The following is an 18,723-nucleotide window of genomic DNA, read 5'->3' as shown; positions in this document are numbered from 1 at the left end:
ATGATGTGATCAGATTTTGTCTTAAGAAAACTTATGTTCCTGAAACAGAAGTTGGTAGAAACAATAGCTTAAAATACTAGGAGGATAACACACATAAACAGGGAGAATTGCTCAGGTTAAACCCAAGTCAGCAACTGCACAGAACAGCTGTGTCCCCGCCAGAGGCTTCAGTGAGGTGCAGGGCTCAGGGGGCTCCCTGTCTCCCCCACCCACCCTGGGCTGGCCTCGTGCTCCGCGGCAGAAACGCTTCCTTGAGATGGAGGTTCCTGCGGGTGGAGATGTTCACTTTTAGAATATTGTTGCTTGACTTCGCTTTTACTCACAGTAAATTGCTGAAGGCATTTCAGTTACACAGTGAAAATCATTAGCAGAATGCTCGTTACTTAGCTTCAGAGTGTGGGGCATAATCATGCTTTCCGACGGTGCAAAGCAGATACATTTGAAAGGAGATTTATTCACATTTTCCAGTATATCATTATCACATTCTTGTGTGATAGTTTCCTGGTAATTCAGCTTGATTTAGTAAAATATATCAGCTCCACTTTTCTTTATAAGTTGTGGGGATTTAAATCTGTTTAGCAGAGGAGACAGTGCAGGCTGCTCAGACATTCCCGTTTCATGTGCTGGTGGCTGAGAAGCTGGTAGTTTCACTGCCCAGCGGAGAGGGGCAGGCAGAAGTGCCCCGTCCCCACCAGCGTGGCTGGGCTCTGCCACCGCGGCCGCCCTGGGGGGTGAGCGCGAATCCGCAGGATGCAGCGGGCGTGGCCTGTTCCAGAAGCTGTCCTGCAGGCCCTGCCATCTCCTCCCTCCTTCACGAGGCCCCGCGAGGTGTCGGGGCCCCGGGGCGGCAAGGCCTTTCCCACACGGCCCTCTGCATTTAGTCTGTGATTTGAACCCTGTGGGTCTGTGTTTCCACCGTCTCCTTGGGGTAGGCGCTGGTCCTCCCACACCCGTGCCTGGGGTGCGGGTGATGCCACAGGTGCTCCCCACCCAACGGCCCAGGCGAGGGCACAGCCCCCTGTGTGCGGGGCTGGTTGTGGGTCCCCCAGGGAGCGCCTCGGGGCGGGCAACTCTAATCCCATAACCACCACCCTGGCAGCTGCTGTATTTGCGTCGGCAGAGAGGGAACTGGCATTTGGAGGATTTCGGTAACTTCTTGAAAGTGCTAGAAAATGCGAGTGCCCAGGGAAATGCGGTCGGCCTGGCGCTGCTTCCCCTCTGGCTGAAAGTTCTCATTCGGGTCCCAAAGCCCTATACTTCTCTACAGCTTGTCTAGAATTTACTTTGTCTAAAGCTATTTTAAAGTCTATTATAACTTTGTTTCTTGATATTCTTATTGCCCTTGCTTTTTAGAATGCCATCTTACAATTTTTTGATCTCTTGTTTCATGAGTTTTTGTTTTCTTCTTCTGAAAGCATGTGACAGGCTGCTGACTAAAATCACTTATGTTTCTTTTTGTACATATTTCTGAACCTGTGTTCTTCTTCTACTTCCTGCTGTGTTTTTGTGTTTTCTTTATGGGCAGCATTTTTTTCATGGCTTCAGTGTTTTTCCGTCTGCTCCTCCCTGGAGGAGAAGTCAGTCAGCCTGTCTCACCTGTGCCCCAAGGTGTGTGGCCATATCCTGCAAGCCCCTCATCGCTCACCTGCATCCTCTCTTGGGTGCTTGGACTTTGAGCTGGGTGACAGTTCCCTTGGGCTGGGCCTCACATCACTTTGGGAACCAGCAGCCTGTAGAGTGTTGAGAGGAGGCTCTGTGGCCTCTGGTTCCTGCGTAGCACCCCATTTGGCTGGGACACATATCTCCCCACCCCCAGCCTCCACACACACTGCCCTTCTAGAAGGGCTTCAGAGGGGCCTCAAAACTCCCAGCCACCCATGCTGTCATCTTAGAGCTGGCAGAAAGGCCTCCCCGTGTGTGCGTGTGTTTGTTGTCCTGATTTCTTTGCTTGATTCATTAGAAATTGGGGTGGTGGGGAGTAAAAGGTGCCCGCGCTGCCCTCCCACGCCACTCAGAGGGCTTATTCTCTGCTCTTGTGCCGTCCGGGGTTTGTGTTGCTGCCCTCATGACACTGCTGCTCTTGTCGCCTTGAACCAGGCTTTGGATTTTGTAACATTAATCTTTTCCCATGTCCGTGTCCAACACATGATATATTTTGAGGCCACGACGCTGGGCTAAGTAATAATTCCACACAGGGTGCCCTAGGTGACGTGGTCAGTGAATTCACTGCAATTTTATTTGGAGCACGTGGTGAGTATTCAGCGAAGGTGCGGAGATTCAGGTTGACTGTGAACTCAATTAGCCATGCAGTGTGGCTGGTGGCTAAAGAGGAGACGTCAGTCCTGAGCACTTCCTGAGCAGCGCGTTGTCCCTAACAAGGGAGGGGGCAATGTCCCTAAGAGTGTGGCTGTGATAACAACCACTGCTGGTGCAGATCCACCCGCTGTGCCAGGCAGAGCAGAGCGGTGAGACCTGGGGGTGGCCAGCACACCGGGTCCTGTGAAGCGTTCGTGTCCCGGTTCCAGGCCCTGAGCCTGTGGCTCTGACCCTGGAGGGTGTGGGTGTGTGGGGGGAGGGGTGGCAGGGCCGAGAGCAGGGAGACAGCGGGGCTCTGGGGCTGAATGCAGTGTAACTGGAGCCCGTGGTGGAAACCGAGGGACCCAGGCTTAGGCTTAGGGTGAGGATGAGGAGAGGGGGAGGTTGAGGCTCAGGGTGAGGAAACACTGTAAGCATTTCCGAGGCGGATGGTGAAAGGCGTGGGCGGTGAGCTCTTTGTGGGCCGAGGCGCTGAGGGGCCGTGTGGATGGCCCACCGTCAGAGATGACACAGGGACGTGGTCAAGCGTGGGGTGAACCCCGAGGACTCTTAGGATCACCATTCAGTTCTTAGGTCATGTCATCACGTGGACTATTTTAGATGGCAAATTCAGCTATATTCATTTCCTCTGGTAAAATATATCTGAGTTTAGTTGTTATGTTTGAGGGAAATAGGACAGTCCAGTTCAGTACTGTCGGTCCTGTTTAGTACAGGAGAGAGTTCAGTATGTTTAACGTATCAGATGGGCGTTCTCACTCAGCAGTAGAAACTGGAGTGAATTGCCCCAGAATCCCCTTCCCTTCCCTTTCACTTGGCTTCATAACTGGCTTGAACTCTTTAGGTTAAGAAATAGGTTTTCCATTTAAGATTTGCGTTAGTCTCCAAATATTAGCTAAATCAAGACAGGTGCAAACCCTAGATGTTGGAACAACCAAGCCTTCCTCCAGGCCAAATTGACCTGGTTTTCATATTTTCTCTGGAAGTCCAACTTTTATGGAAGAGGTCATATTTTCCCTCATATCCCCTTGGGATACACAGTTTTCCCAGTGCATTTCTACTCTGTCCACCCATCACCCATCCCCTGGAAACCCTGATGAATGACCTTCCTCGTCTCTGTTTTCCCAAGAGTTGCTACTTGAGACAGAGAGAGGCGGCAGTGGCCGTAGTCATCCGCTGTTATCACCACCATAGAGGCGTGTTTAAACATGCCTCCTCTCCCTCTAAACTTATTGTCCAGGACCAGTTGTGCCAGGATTCAAGCACGGCGGGGAGGCAGTGTTTGAAGGAGGGTTTAATTAGGAGGAGGTTCATGTTTGAAGTGTACACAGAATATCTACTGTGATAGAACCAATCTGAGCCATAAAATAAATTTAAATGATTTCACATCACACCAGGTATGTTCTCTGACCATGACGGAATCAAGCTAGAAGTCAGTTATAGAAAGCTATCTGAAAAATCCTCAAATACTTGCAAATTTAACAACACACTTCTAAATAACTCATGGGTCAAGAAGAAACCAAAAAAGAAATGAAAACTGCATATTTTGAAATGAATGAAAATGAAAACACCACATATCACAATATGTGAGGTGTAACTACAGCAGCACTTAAAGGAAACTTAAGAGTATGAAACACATTATTAGTAAAGAAGAAATGTCTCAAATTAGTGTCTTTAGCTTCCACCTTGAGGAACCAGGAAAAGATCACATTAAAGTAAGCACAGTAAGGGAAATAGTAGGAATCAAAACAGAAATTAATAGTAGGAAGCAAAATAGAAATTAATGGAACTGGAAACAACAGTGGAGAAAATCAGTGAAAACAAATGATTATTCTTTGAGAAAATCAATAACATTGATGAACCTCTAGCCAGACATAAGAAAAAATGGATATACTATGATTGGCCCTATACCAACACATTAAATTACTTAGTTGAAATGTATATATTTTTTGAGAGAAAGTACCAAAGCTAACTCAAGTACAGGTTGATTATCCTAATTCTATATATATTTAAAAAGTGAATTTTTGTTGTAAACCACCTCCTGTGGTCCAGAAAAAACCTCCAGGACCAAACGGCTTTACTGCTGAATTTTATTAAATATTTAAAGAAGAAATAATGCTAATTCTATATAAACTCTTCCAGAAAATTGAGAAGGAGGGAATACTTCCTAAATCATTCTGAGTCCAGTATTACCCTAATAACAAAGCCAGGCAAAGACATCAGAAGAAAAGAAAACTGGGGGCAAATATTCCTCATGAACATATATGAAAACTTTACAAAATTTTAGCAAATCAAATACAAAATACAGAAAAACTAGTTGAGGTTTATCTGAGGAATTCAAAGTATCTTTTACATTCTAAAATTAATCAATATAACTCACCATATTAACAGACTAAAACCAAAAAAAACAGTATCATTTCAGTGTATGCAGTAAAAGTATTTGATAAAAATGTAACACCCATTCCAGATAAAACCTTTCAGGAAACTAGTAATAGAATGAGGCTTCCAATGAATGGCATCTATGACAAATCCACAGCTAACACCACAGTAATGGTGAAAGATTGAATATTTCCCCCTGCAATCGAGAATAAATCAAGGAAACATGTTCTCACCTCTTCTATTAAATATTTTCCAGGGGGTTCTAGCAAGTTCAATAGGAAATAAAAGGCATTGAAATTAGAAGGGAAGAAGTAAAACTATCTTTATTCTTGGTCGACATGTTTGTCTATGTAGAATATCCTATAGCATCAGAAAGAGGCTTCAAGAATAATTGGGTTTAGCAGGGTTACAGGATACAAGATACACAAATCAACTGTATTTCTCTATAATATCAACAAATAATTAGAAATTGATAAAACATTATACCTAATAGCAAAACATTGCTGAATGGAATTATTGAAGACAAATCAACGGAGAGCTACACCTTTGCTCAAAGACTCAGTATCGTTAAGATGTTAATTCTCCTCAAATTGGTCTATGGATTCAGTGGACTCCCAAGTAGAATTCAGGTAGGTTTTTTTTGGTAGAAATTTGACAACTAACACTACTTGGTTTCAATGATTTATTATAAAGTACAGTAATCAAGACAGTGTGTTGTTGGTGTTAAGACAGAAAAATTGATCAGTGGGTCAGAATAGACAGTCCAGAAATAAACTTACACATAGACGGTCAGTTAGTTTTCAACAACTGTGCCAAGACAATTTAGTGGGAAAAGGGCTAGTTTTGTCAAGAAATGGTGCTGGAATAATTATACATTCAGACGCAAAAAAAAGGGAAAAAAAGACCTTTGATCCATATCCTCCCATCATGTATAAAAATTAACTTAAAGTAGATCAGAAATCTAAAATTTTATACATCAAGAACAAAACATGATGTATTTTTTGTGACCTTGCACTAGGCAAAGTTTTCTTAGTTATGACATTAAAAGCATTATCCATAAAAGAAACAAGGTTATAAACTGGACTTCATTAAATTAAAAAAAATTAAAATTTTCTGCTCTCCAAAAAACAGTGTTAAGAAAATGGAAAGACAAGCCATAGACTGAGGGAAAACACTTGCAAATCTAATTCACCTGGAATGTATAAGGGACTCTTAAAATTCAGTACTAAGGAAACAAACAGCATAATTAAAAATGACCAAAAGATTTGAACATCCACTTCACCAAAGAAAATACGTGGATGGCAAGTTAGTACCTGAATAGAAGTTCAATAGCATTGGTCATTAGCTAAATGCAAATTAAATCCACAGTGAGACACTACTTGGTGTGGCCCATCTACTGAACACTGGCAGAGATGGAGACCATCTCATACTGCTCGAGAGAATGCAAAGCGGTACATGTGCTTTGGAAGACATTTTGGCAATTAAGCCAAGAAGCTAATCCAATAAACACCCACCAGGCATTCCACTATTAGGGGTTACCCAAGAGTAGTGAAAGCATTTATCCATACAAAGCTCCGAACAAGAATGTGTGCAGAAATTTGTTTTTAATAGCTGAAATACTGGAAACATCTCAAGTGTCCATCCATAAATGAATGAATACACAAATTATGGTATATGGTTGCACAATGACATTGAGGAATCTCAAAAGAATTATGTTGAGTAAAAGCAGTCAGGCCAAAAGTATGTGCCCAGTGTGCTTCTATTTATAAACTTTTAGAGAAAGCAAATTCTGTAGTGCTGGAAAGCACGTCGGTGGTTCCTTGGGGCAAGGTGTTTGCTGCAAAGGGGAGAGGGAGGGATTGCAGATGGCCACAGACAGCTCTGGAGTGTGCCTGTCCATTATCCTGGCTGTGGCGATGATTCCGTGGGCGTGTACACATGGTAAAACATTTCAGCATGTACACAGCACATGTACATTTTATTATATGTCAATTACATCTCAAAGCTGATTGTCTGATTTTTTGTGAGAAAGAAAGGAGGACTCCTTTTCGGAGCAAGATAACATCCAGAGCTTAAGTTATTTTCAACCACAATGTCCAGTATTTAGTGAAAAATTAAAAACAGGACCAAAAACGAGAGCTAAAACGGATGAGAAACAAAACCACAGATGACTTATAGAATTGCACTACCAGACAAGAACTTTAAAGTCATGAAGAGGGCTTCCCTGGTGGCGCAGTGGTTGAGAGTCCACCTGCCGATGCAGAGGACGCAGGTTCGTGCCTTGGTCCGGGAAGATCCCACATGCCACGGAGCGGCTGGTCCCGTGAGCCATGGCCGCTGAGCCTGTGCGTCTGGAGCCTGTGCTCCGCAACAGGAGAGGCCACAGCTGTGAGACGCCCATGTACCGCAAAAAAAAAAAAAAAAAAAAAAAAGTCATGAAGATTATTGTCTTAAAAAATAGAATCGATATAAGAATATATGAAAAATAGAGAATTTCAAGTGAAATCATAATCTATGAAAAGAATCCTATGAATTTAAAAAATATAGGATCTGAAATGAATAATTCAGTGGACTCTGTAACAGAAGACTGGACACAGGCTTTGTGAGTTGGGCGGCACTTCAGTGAAGTATGTCTGTGTTGAAGCACAAGAGAAAAGAGAACAGAATAATACAAATAGAATGTGAGAGACTGTGGGGCAGAGTCAGAAGGTCTAATGTCGTGTAATGAGTGGCCCAGGAAGCGGGGGGCAGATTTCAGAAAAATACTTGAAGATATAAAGGCCATGGATTTTCCCAAAGCATTGAAGATATTCATGCTAGAATCATGAAACAGCTGACCCTGAAATGAATAAATAAAGAAGCAAGCCAACAAATAAGCAAAAGTAACTTTTCACATCTAGGCATCATTGCTTGACCCTTGAAAACTACAGCAAAGCAAATCTTCAGAGCAACCAGAATTAAAGATGGCCCGTCATTCTCAGAGTCTGCAATCTGGCGCGTGTCTGGTGGCCTGTGCGTGCACACGCCACTGTGGGGTATGGAGCTGCCGCATCCTTGCTTATACACATCTTCCGCTCTGCTGGCTGATGCCCCAAAGTCTGTACTCACAGCAGCAAAATACAGACCTACCGCATGGTATGACGGTTCAGGCAATCACCTTTTCCCATTGCTCTTCAAAACTACACCAGATTTTAGAGAGCAGCACCTTTTTTCCCCTCCATACAATGACTTCTTTACCCGTAAACAAACTATATGGAGTGGTGTTGTAGCACTATGGCTTCGAAAGAGGGACATTCACCAATTCCTTGATAGGACCTTTTCCACCAGAAAACATGGAACGAGTGTCCTTGTGCACCATATCTGGATGAGCAGCCAGCAGCCTGCATGTGTCCATCCGTGAGAGATGCACAGACAGCACCTCTCACCACACGTTGTTCTGCTGTCTGCTTCCATGCATCTGGAGGTGCCGTCCTGCCGGGACAACACTTTGCTGTGCTGGAACTCTGTTTGTAAAAGCCCTCGGAGTGCAAAACAACCATGCGCCTCAAAAAGGTTTATAAATTGGTGAAGAAAATAGTGCAGAAATGAGGATGTGCCTTCCAGAGTGACCCCTGGACCGCTCTCCTCCAGCCGGGAGCCCTGGCAAGCCCCACCCTCCTCCGGCTCAGACCATCAGCCTTGCTTATGTCATGTTTGTGCAAGTGCACACTCCGCTTGTTTACTTCTGAACTATTCATTACTGTTATAAGTTTGTTTTCACTGTTCAATTGAAGTATTTTTCTACCTGTAAAAATGGTTTGGTTATCTTTGGTTGGGATTGAATGCATCATAACTTTTCTATCATAATTAGTGGATACATTTTTTCTCCTGTATAGTAGAAGGAGTTTCAGAACAAAATAAGAGCCTAAGTGACTGGAAGGTGTTTAAAAGTTCCCACTGCACCTCACCCTTGCCAGCACTGGGCAGGGTGTTTGTCAGACTGCTATAATTTAGGCAGTGTAGTGGGTGTGTATTTATACCTATTTTTGATTTTAATTTGCATATCTTTGATTACTGTGAGACTGAGTACCTTTTCATGTGCTGATTGGCCATTTGGACCTCTTGTTTTACGAAGTGCTTTTCTCAGTTTTTACCCATCTTGCTATTTATGTCTACAGCATTTATAAGGGAGAGCGATCAGGCTGGCCCCAGGTGTTTCCACGGCAGGTTGCATGCTAGATAAAAGTGTAGCAAGGTATACAAAATCTTTAGGAAAGAAAGAATTTTCTCAAAAATACATTTTCAAACATGTGAGGACCTAGGGACAAGTGATGCTTATGCACCCTCGCTGAAAGGGCTCCTTGAAGATGGCGCTGGACTCTGGACAGCGCAATGGACTCGGGTGAAGGGGCACAGGAAGGATGGGGGGGACCCACAAGCACGGTGCACAGGGGTACGTCGAGGACGGGATTCTCGAATGGCAGACCTTCACGAGGCGGCAGCAGCAGTATTCACAGGAGTGACAAGGAGGGAGCCGGGGGTGGGGCTTGCAGAGGGGACAGAGCGGCGCCAGCCGCGCGCTTCACGCTCTTCAGGCCAACTAATCGATGCATAGGGATTTTAGAACATCATCCAGAGTGTCAGCAAAAGACCCAAAAATAGCTAGGTGAGGGCTCACACCGGGTAGTGGGGGAGGGTGTAAATGTGGTCACTCCTGAGTCATCCTTGGTGAGTCATCACTAATCCTCTTAATGGACAGAGCCCCTGAGCAGGGCTTTCCCCACCACACCCAAAGTACAGATATTCAGTAACAAATTAAAAAGGAGCTCATCCTCACTCAAGATGGTTACATTTTTAAAGCGTCAAGCAATTAAACTGATGTGGTAATGTTTTTCATCTTGCAATTTGTCAGAGTGTTTGAGGGTGAACCCAGTGGCTGGAGAAAGAGCACGCAGGAATTTGATGGGGATATAACTTGCAGAGACCTGTGTGGAGACGAGTTTGGTTAACTTCTCTGAAATCAAAAGTGTACAGTATTTCTAGTCTCATGCCGAGGTGCCTCCGAATGTGTTGATTCAAAAAAAAAAAAAATCTAAGATGTACTGATGGTGAAGAATAACATGCCGGGCGCAGAACAAGACATGCATTTTCCTTCCATGTGCACAGAATGTGTCTGGATGGACCCACCAGGGGATGTTAATGGTGCCTGTGAGCTCAGAAATACTACGAGAGTCTTTTCATTGTTTCAATTTTTACTCTTTACATTCAAATATCTATAGTTTTGAACAGTTATGAAAACCACCCAAGACCAAGAAGAGTTTTAATAGTTATTATGAATAAAAAGAATCTATATGCATTGCCAAGTTCATGTCAAACTCATGGTACGTTAATATTACTTAATAATGAAAATGTGAAACGTGCAGTAACTCACCCATGGCTCTGGAGAACGCAGAGGGGCGGAGAACGCTCTGGCACCGTTACTGCTCCTACGTCGAAGGGACACAGGGTACAGTCACATCAAGCGCCGTAGAGAGCAGTGAGGCCTACACGTGCCGCGCCCTCGGGAGGAGTAACCCCCGCTCCCCACGAGCGCATGTGGCCCCGAGCAGCCAGCAGGCCGGGAGGGAGTCCGCCAGGTCCCCGGGGATCGCCAGCCCCGCGACCCTGCCGCGTGCTTTCCTCCTCTGAGCCTGATTCCTCTTCTATGAAGTGGTGACGATGACACCTGCTTCCTAACCCCACGAAGAGTGCGTGTTAAGTGAATAAACGTGAAAGTGCTTAGAAGTAACAAAGTGCCGAAGAAGGGTTAGTGTCTCTTCCTTTTAAAGATTTTGCATGTTTTCATCAGCCAGCCTGTCTTTCTGGAACACAGTTCATTAGGTATGATTAGGATGATGGCTAGGTCTTGAGGTTCCTCTGAGATTTGGGAAGAGTTTCGCTGCAGCTTAAGCCCACTGAGGAGCCTCCCAGGTGTGGGTACCAGGCGTCCGGGGCAGGCCCTCCTCAGCTGCTTTGCTCCATTAGAGGAGCAGTGGTGCTTGGCCGGGGCCCACAGCACCCTGGGCATCTCTGACTCTTTAAATGTGGTACCAGATTTTTTAAAACGTATTTCTGTTATAACAATTGAGAATGGATGCAAAACAGATTTAAAGTACAAAGGTGTTCCGTGAGCCTCCAAACGTGAGAATGAGCAGGAACTGGGGCCGAGAGGGATCTCGGGCCGTGCCGAGTTCATTGGGTAACTTGACGCTTTTCCCTTGCTTTTTGGTAGATGGACAGTGTCCTCACCCGCGGGGGAAGCAGGTGGGCTGGCAGGACAGGCGTCCACGGGCCGGGAGGAGGAGACGCTCCCAGGTACTCTCGTCTACCCCGCTGGTGACCTGCCTGCCCGGCCCCTCCTGTTCCAGCAGTGGCGCCTGTGACCTGTGCCCCTCCTGGCTGCTCTGCCACTTGTGCCCTGCCTGCACCCCACCCCAGTGCCTGTTGGTTGCCCCACCTCAGCCTGGATCCTGACCCTCCCCTCTCCCACCCGGCTCGGGGCCTGGTCCTCACTTCTGGTTGCCCCTTTGCTTGACCACTTCTTCGGAGAGTCTTAACCCCGAGTTGCACCCTGGCTCCCACTAACCTCGCTCGCCACGGAGCACGTGGAGAGGCCCTGACGGGGGCGGGCTCCCCCGCTGGTGTTCGCACCCTCTCAGACCTGCTTCTTGTGTGTTCGTTTCCTTTAACAGGGTGGTTTATAGTGAACTGAGAAGGAACGTTGGATTCTTGCAGTGATGCGGTCGGGAGTGTGTGCTGCTGTCCCTCCGCATCCACACAGAATGCTCACCCTGTCACTGGCCACGTGCGGGTCTCAAAGGTTAGAAGCCGAGTGAAGGTGACGAGATGCTTCAGAAGCAGAGCTGATTTGAGGAATAATTTTAAATGAGGCTGGAAGATAGGGTTGCTATCCCGGAGGCAACAGCCTCACTGGGCAGACAGATCAAACCCACGCTCTGCACCAGCTCTGGTTCTGGGCAGGGTCGGACCCAACAGCAAACACACTGACGGGCTGTCCCCAGAGACGGCGTCAAAGGTAGACCGCACGCCTAAGAAGTGGATAAAGGAAAGGGGAGAGCAGGAGCGCGCGAGTGCGTGTGCATGTGTGCGTGTGCATGCGTGCGTGCGTGTCCGTGCACTCAAGTGGGAGCGGCCTCACTGAGAAGGTGACATTGAAGTAAGGGTGAGGGAGTGAGTCACAGATGGAGAAGAGCATTCCGGGCAGAGGGAACGGCCAGTGCGAGGGACGTAGGTGAGGAGGCTGGAGAGCAGCCAGGGGCAGCCTGGCCAGAGCCGTGAGCGGGGTGGGGCTGCGGGCTGGGGCCTGGTAGGAGCTTACACTCTGGGTGGAGGGGGGCGCCTGAGCGGAATTCGGTTCTTGAAGAATATACCTCTGGCTCTGGGCAGAGAATAGACGCTCAGGGGACCCTGGCTGGAAGCAGGGACCAATGAGGAGGCTTTACCTGCGCCCAGGTGAGAGTGGTGTGAGGGGGTGGCGAGAGCCAGCCAGACTCGGGCTGTGTGTTGAAGGTAGAGCCTGTGTGAACCCCGGAGAGAGTGGAAGTGACCTGAGGGGCAGGGACAGCAGCAGGACTAGGGCTGAGGGCAGCGAGGACAGTGTCTCCAGTGCTCGCGTCGGTTCGGGAGTGATTGGCCTCTGGACGCGTGCAGGTGAGATGCTGCCATTCGTGCACCCGTCAAGCACACAGCTGGACAGATGGCACTGGAGCCTCGGAGAGAGGATGCACGGGGGGCGTGGGCTCGTGCGGACGCCGTGCAGGAAACACTGGCACCACCAAAGGGGCGTCTGCGGGAGGAGAGAGGCCTGGCGTGGACCCCAGGCACCAGCAGGGGGGTCCCGGGCAAGTCTTCGGAGCCGGGCAGACTCCATCCCTGCTGTTGGTGGGGAGGGAGAACTGGGCTTCCAGCCGGTGGCCTGAAGGGGACAGGAGCGAAAGTGGGGTCCCATGGAGGAGCCGAGAGGGGCGGAGCTGGGTTAGCGAGGACGGGGCTGTACCGCGTTGCCGCAGCGGGAAGGGAGGGGTATGCGGGGGGAGGGCTGCCGATGAGCAGGTACGGGGCCCGCCAGGTCCTGTGCGGGCGGGAGGGGGACAGAGGGACCGCCCGGCCACGAGGGTGGCGTCTGGCAGCGATGGACATGCCGGGGCGGCGGGCCTGTCCCAGGAAGCCGAGCGGGGAAGCGGGAGGTGAGGAGATGGAGAAATCGGGGTGAGATGCGTGTCGTCCTCATGAACGGCCAGTGTTCACCCGTTTGCGGCATTCAGGAAAAGAGAACCTCTTGTGGGTCAACTTACGGTTGAACGTCTTCCGGTTCATGAGGTTTGTGCAGGGATGCCCGGAAGACTGGGGGCCCGGCTGGGCCAGGGAAGGGCAGCGGGGTGGCGGGAGCCCCGGCCTGCGTGTGGTCTGCGGTGGGAGCCGAAGCGGCTGCCCGGTGCGGGGAGAGGCGTGGCGTAGGCAGAGCCCAAGGGGCCGTGGAGCTCCCCAGGCGAGGACGAAGGGAGCCAAGCGCAGGCAAAGAGCCCACGGATGGCGACTCCAGGGCGGGACGGGGAAAGGGACGGGCGGACCTTCCTGCTGGGAGGGGTGGGACAACAGGCATGGCCGGTGGCCACAGCTGACTTTCTCTCCAAATTGGTGGCAGCTGTAAGCTAATCTCTATCAAAGTAGAATATGTTAGAAAAATTTAAAAAAATACAACCACCTTTTCAAGTTAGAGAACGGTACTTGGTTTCCATGGTAACTGCCAACCATTTAACTAGGGCAAGTGTTACGTGGTGACACAGGGTAATTACAGACAACAGGGAAATTGCAGGGTATGTCTTACATAAATACAGAGTGGCTGCATGGTTAGCTTCTGCTCCTGAAGCAAAGCTGCGGCTGTTTCCGGAGGTCTGCTCCAGAGCCTGTCCTCGGGCCATCACTGCCGCGGCAGGGCCCGCCCTCTGTCCACGCTCTCTGTTGCCTGTGAGTCCCGCTCTCCTCCCCTCTCTGCGCTGGGGCCTCAGGCAAGTCTTCCCCAGGCCCACTTGACCTGTGCCTCTGCGGGGCCTTCCCGGAGAGGTGGAGGCCACACACGGGCCCCAGGCTGCGGCCGTTGAGAGTAATCTATCAACCAGAACTTAAGAAGGGTGTTTCTAGACCTTTTATCAACTGGCTATGAAAGAAACCCTAAATACGGTAAGAAGACAGGAGCGTCAGAGCACAAATCGGTCTCTTGCAGATCGGAGCAGGACGGCTACTTGTGAACGTTCACCTGCTGTCACCTGTACCAGAGTCCCCCCAAAGACAGAAACCTCAAGGCAGCAGCAACGGTAGAATCCTTGCTGAAACAGGGGTAACTGAGTCAGAGGCTCAGACTTTTGGTTAATTATTAAGAGATAGAAGCAGATAATGCTTGTGGATGAAAACATCACAGGAGACTCGTGCAGAGCCTATTGCAGGTAAGTATGAGGACTCAGACACTCGGCCCAGAACCAGTATCCATGGCAGGTGAGTCAAGCCTCTCAAAAGCAGAACTGTGGGCATAGCCAAGAGCTGTCATGCATTTGAGGAGAACCAAACAGCAGGAGAAGTACCAAATGCAACAGAAGAACATATTTACGCGAAGACTTAATGGCATGAAGACAAGAATATTCATAAAAGAAACAGCTCCTTCAAAAGAAACAAACAAAAATTTTGGAAAGCAAAGTTATCAAAATGGAATAATCAGGATGGTTTAAATTGCAGAACACACAGAAGTGAAGAAGGGATTAGTGATTGGCCAAATGAACCAAGGATTTATTCCAGAATGCAAACCTAAAGGACCCAGAGCTGTTCCAGAATGCAGACCTATAGGACCAGAGCTGTTCCAGAATGCAGGCCTGTAGGACCAGAGCTGTTCCAGAATGCAGGTCTCAACCGTTGAGAGGTGGAGAGTGTGAGAGAAATGGGTGAGACTGTGAGGACTTTGAGAAGCTCTCTTTTCTGTTGATAGGAATCTGAAAAGCAGAGAAGGCTGAAGGAGGATGGTGAAACACATCCTGGAAGAAGCCTCTCAGGGCACAGAGAGTGTCGGGGGTAAAGTGTTGAAGGGGGGTGGGTTTTGGGGGTTGAGGGTATGGTGAGAAACCACAAGGGCCCGAATACAGTGGGACAGAATTTCGGGACAGGACCAAAGAGAAACCTCCAGAGTGGCTGGCAGGAGGCGCAAGGGTCTGGCTCTCAGTTGGCACCAAAGTTCTCTATGACAAATGTATAGTTTAGAATTAATTGGATCAATATCTTCAAAGTACTTGGGGAAAAAGGATTCCAAACCTGGAATTTGAGACACAGCCAGGATTCAAGTCGAAGGGCAAAGGAAGGGTGTTTCAGACAGTCAAGGACTCAGAGGTCTCCAGCCTCACCCCTAAGACTCTGAGAAAATGAAGAAAGATAGCCATTGACAAAAGAGATTAGCATTTGGTTCCACTGATAATGGTGGGAAAGAATCCAGGGTAGCACATAGCTACTCTAAATAACTGTTGGTGCCTATTGGTATGCAGATTAAAATGATAGTTGAAAAAATCTTGGTAGGTTCCAGTGTTTTTCTTGTCGATGGTTTGTTCAGCGGTTAGTTGTGATTTTGGTGTTTTCGTAAGAAGAGGTGAGCTCACGTCCTTCTACTCCACCATCTTGTTTCTGTCCTACAAACCAAAAAATCTTATATATATGCATTTATATAGTGATGAGAAGAAGAGTGAAAGTTCATTAAACATCAGTTCTTTTTCTGGGGGAATATGTAGACACTATTCAAGCCTATAGTGTATGAATGTGCATTTAAACATGTTAACAATGTACCAGGAGCCCCCAGTCACAGGCACAGATTGTGCAGCTTCAAATCTTGTAGAGGAAAAACTCTGGAGCAAAGAAAACCTGATTAAGTCACCAAAAAAAAAAAAAAAAAAAAAAAAAAGGTAGAGAAGAAGGAATTAGAAATCAAAGTAAATGTATAAAGCAAGACATCATGTGGCATTAATTCAAATATATGTGAAATTTCTCTATTAAAAGGCAAAACTCAGATTGTCTTAAAATTGACACAGAAACAGAAAATGTATTAATGGGAGGAGTACTAAGCAAATGGTAATCACTGGAAAGCAGGCCAAGCAACATTATTTTCAAGAAAAAGATAAAAAGCATTAAATGGGACAAAGATACTTCATTTTGATAAGTTATAATCCTCTAAGAAGATATGATACTCATGAACTTTTATGTATATAATTACGTAGCTGTAAAATTTATGAAGGAAGAACTTCTAATAGGAAATGGACAAATCCAGTACCATAATGGGAAACTTTAATTGAAAAATCAAGAAGACAAAAAAATTCATATGGTTATGAAGGATTTGAATAGCATTCTTAACAAATTGTGTTCCAAATGCAGGATATACTTTCCTACTTTCCTTTCTCCCTCCCTTCCTCCCTCCCTTCCTTCCCTACTTTCTCCCTTTCTATTTTTCAAACACACCAGGACCATTCACAAATATATTTACCATGTATTTTACTTTAAAGGAAATCTAATTTTTCAACAGCGGAAATCATTAAGTACAATAAAAATGGAAATTAACCACAAAATGATAATCAGAAGTAACCCAGACTCCATTACATATCTAGAGATTTGGGAATGCTTTTAAATAAAAGCATAAACTGCATCAAAAGTAATGAAAATGAAATAATACTGCATGTCAAAACATGAAGGATGCTGTCAAAATACTTCTCAGGAGAAAATGTTGGAACACCGGAAACACTTAAAATAAATGAAACAACCCTATGACTCTAAATGTTAGAGGACGAATTACAAAATAATTCAACGCAAAGTAGGAAAACGTAAAGGTAGAGATGAATACAGCAAACCGTGAACACGTGGTGTTCAGTGCAGTAAACACTGGTAAAGGAACGGAAAACACTTAAACCGTTAGCAGCTCTGATAAAGGGGAAGAGGCAAAACTTTGAAACTTGGGTGACCAGGGAGTAGATGTAACTGCAGATATGAAGGCTCTTAAAACTTACAGAGATATCTATTTACAACTCTATGCAACAAAATTGGAAAATGTAGATGAGATGAATAATTTTCTAGAAAAATGTAAATCAACAGAATTGCCACATATGATGTAGAAAGTCTGGATAACTATGGGAATGACTGAAACGGTGCTCAGAGTCTGCACTCACGTGCCACTGAGGTCCTACTCCACAGCACATTCTCACTCATCCAAAAGGAAACATAATTCTTAAGGTACGCAATTGTTTTAGAGAACAGAAAAAGTCAGAAGTTCCCTGAATCATTTTATAAGATCAGCAATGTTGTGATATAAAAGTCACGCAAGTAATCCTAAAGTAATCGATAGGTAACTCTGCCTTCTGAGACAGATGTGCAAACCCTAAATAAAATGTTAGCAGGTCGAATCCAGCAATGCATTCAGTTTTAAGTACCTCTCTAGTTTTAAGTACCTCTTTGATTTAAGAGGAGTTTTGAGGAGCTCTGGTTTGGAGAGGTGCCCGGTCGTGCCTTTGTCCTCTCTCTGCTCTGTTACTGTCTGTCTGGCGTTCTTGGTTTCCTTCTCTGTGTATCACTCTTCTTGAATTCTTCTCATTGCTTTATTGGTTTTTGACTTTTAAAAATGTTTTCTTTCTTCTATTTTCCTCTGTTGTGTTTATTCAATCTCATGTGTCTTCTAATTTCATCCTGATTTTGAAATATTTTTTCTTTTATTCTTGATTCTTTCCTGAATTCTATGACCTAATTTTTGAGTTTTTCTAATTCTGATTTATAGTTTTTCATCTCTTGCATCATTATCTTAATGTCTTTTAATCAACTTAAAGATATTATAGTTTTTCTATTTTTGTCAGCATGGCTTTATGATGTGTGTTTATTGTCAGTAGGGTTGTTATTTTGTTTCCTATTTTTTTGTCTTAAAAAAACTTTGTATGATATTTAACATCACATGAAATTTGTTTTGCTGAACTTTTAAGAAGGGAGGTATTGTTTATAACAGCATTGCTAATTTCACAGCTCTAGAATGCCCTCTTCTGTTACTTTTATGAAGGTGAAGTATGAGGACTTGCTGCAGTTAGAGTGTGTCTGGTGGGAGCCGCCTGGGGGGGCGGAAGCTGGTAAAGGCCTTGTGTCGCCGGTAAGTGCTCCGGTTTTGATAACTGGTTTTGTACTCTGCCTACCCAGATGCCCTTGGTTTTAGAAAATATGCTCTAAAGTATTTGGGGTCAAGGCAAGTTCTGTCTTGTAGTCACTCTCAGCCGGTGTGGATTGATGGGGAACAAATATGTGCGCGACAACCAAGCAGGCCTGACTGTGAGCAATGGGGGGACAGTTAAGGGACCTGCAGAAGTTTGTTGTAATGTTCACGCAACTTTTCTCAATTCCACATTACATCCCAATAAAAAGTTGTCAAATAAGTAAGTAAAACGAATTCTTCAGTGGAAAACACAGTGGCCCTTCTCCTCTGGGCAGATCTCCTGGGAGACTCGGGAGGCGGGGAAGCCAAGGGGCAGCAGGTGGGGTCCCAGGTGAACCAAGGGGGGGCGCCAGGCTCTGGGCCGATGCGGGGGCTGACGTTTCAGTGTATCAACACTTTTCTCAAACTGGAATTTTAATTAAAACAAAATCAGTGCCTCAGAATGTAATAAAAAAATCTAATGAGAAGTGGACAAGCACCCTCTTGAAGTGACATGGGGTTTCGGGGCCCAGGAGGCCCAGAGGGCGGCTGGTGAGAGCTCCTCCCTTGGCCCCGTGGCCGCCTCCCACTGTCCCGAGGTTACTTGTCACCAAGCGCGAACCGCTGAAGGTGTGCGTGGCTGGTTCTCTGCCGACTCGGGCTGCGCCCGGAGTGGGTCTCTGGACTCGCGGGGTGCAGCGCTGCCGGCCGGGCCGCGTGGTGGGGAAGCCGGGTGGGGGCGGGGGCGGGGGAGGTGCTCGGGCGCTTCTCGCCCGGGGCTTTCCACTCACACCCGAGCCGAGCAC

At 46.6% G+C, this 18,723-nt stretch overlaps 1 protein-coding gene across 10 annotated transcripts in view; it reads left to right on the top strand.

The window, feature by feature from the left end:
• Positions 1–18,723, top strand: part of PCBP3 (poly(rC) binding protein 3) — a 210,704-nt gene that overhangs the window by 105,655 nt on the left and 86,326 nt on the right. The window contains exon 1 of one of the 10 annotated variants that reach the window (XM_081235218.1): positions 11,514–11,530. The exons of the other annotated variants lie outside the window; for them this stretch is intronic. The gene's annotated coding sequence lies outside the window, so the exon portion shown is untranslated. Of the gene's footprint in view, positions 1–11,513; positions 11,531–18,723 lie in introns of those variants that run through there. 10 annotated transcript variants of the gene reach the window in all.

The sequence above is a fragment of the Mesoplodon bidens genome, assembly GCF_964165515.1.
Source record: "Mesoplodon bidens genome assembly, chromosome: 5".
In the NCBI taxonomy this organism is placed as follows: Eukaryota; Metazoa; Chordata; class Mammalia; order Artiodactyla; family Ziphiidae; genus Mesoplodon; species Mesoplodon bidens.
The sequence above is the reverse complement of the archived record's forward strand: the minus strand, read 5'-3'. Positions and strand labels throughout refer to the sequence as shown.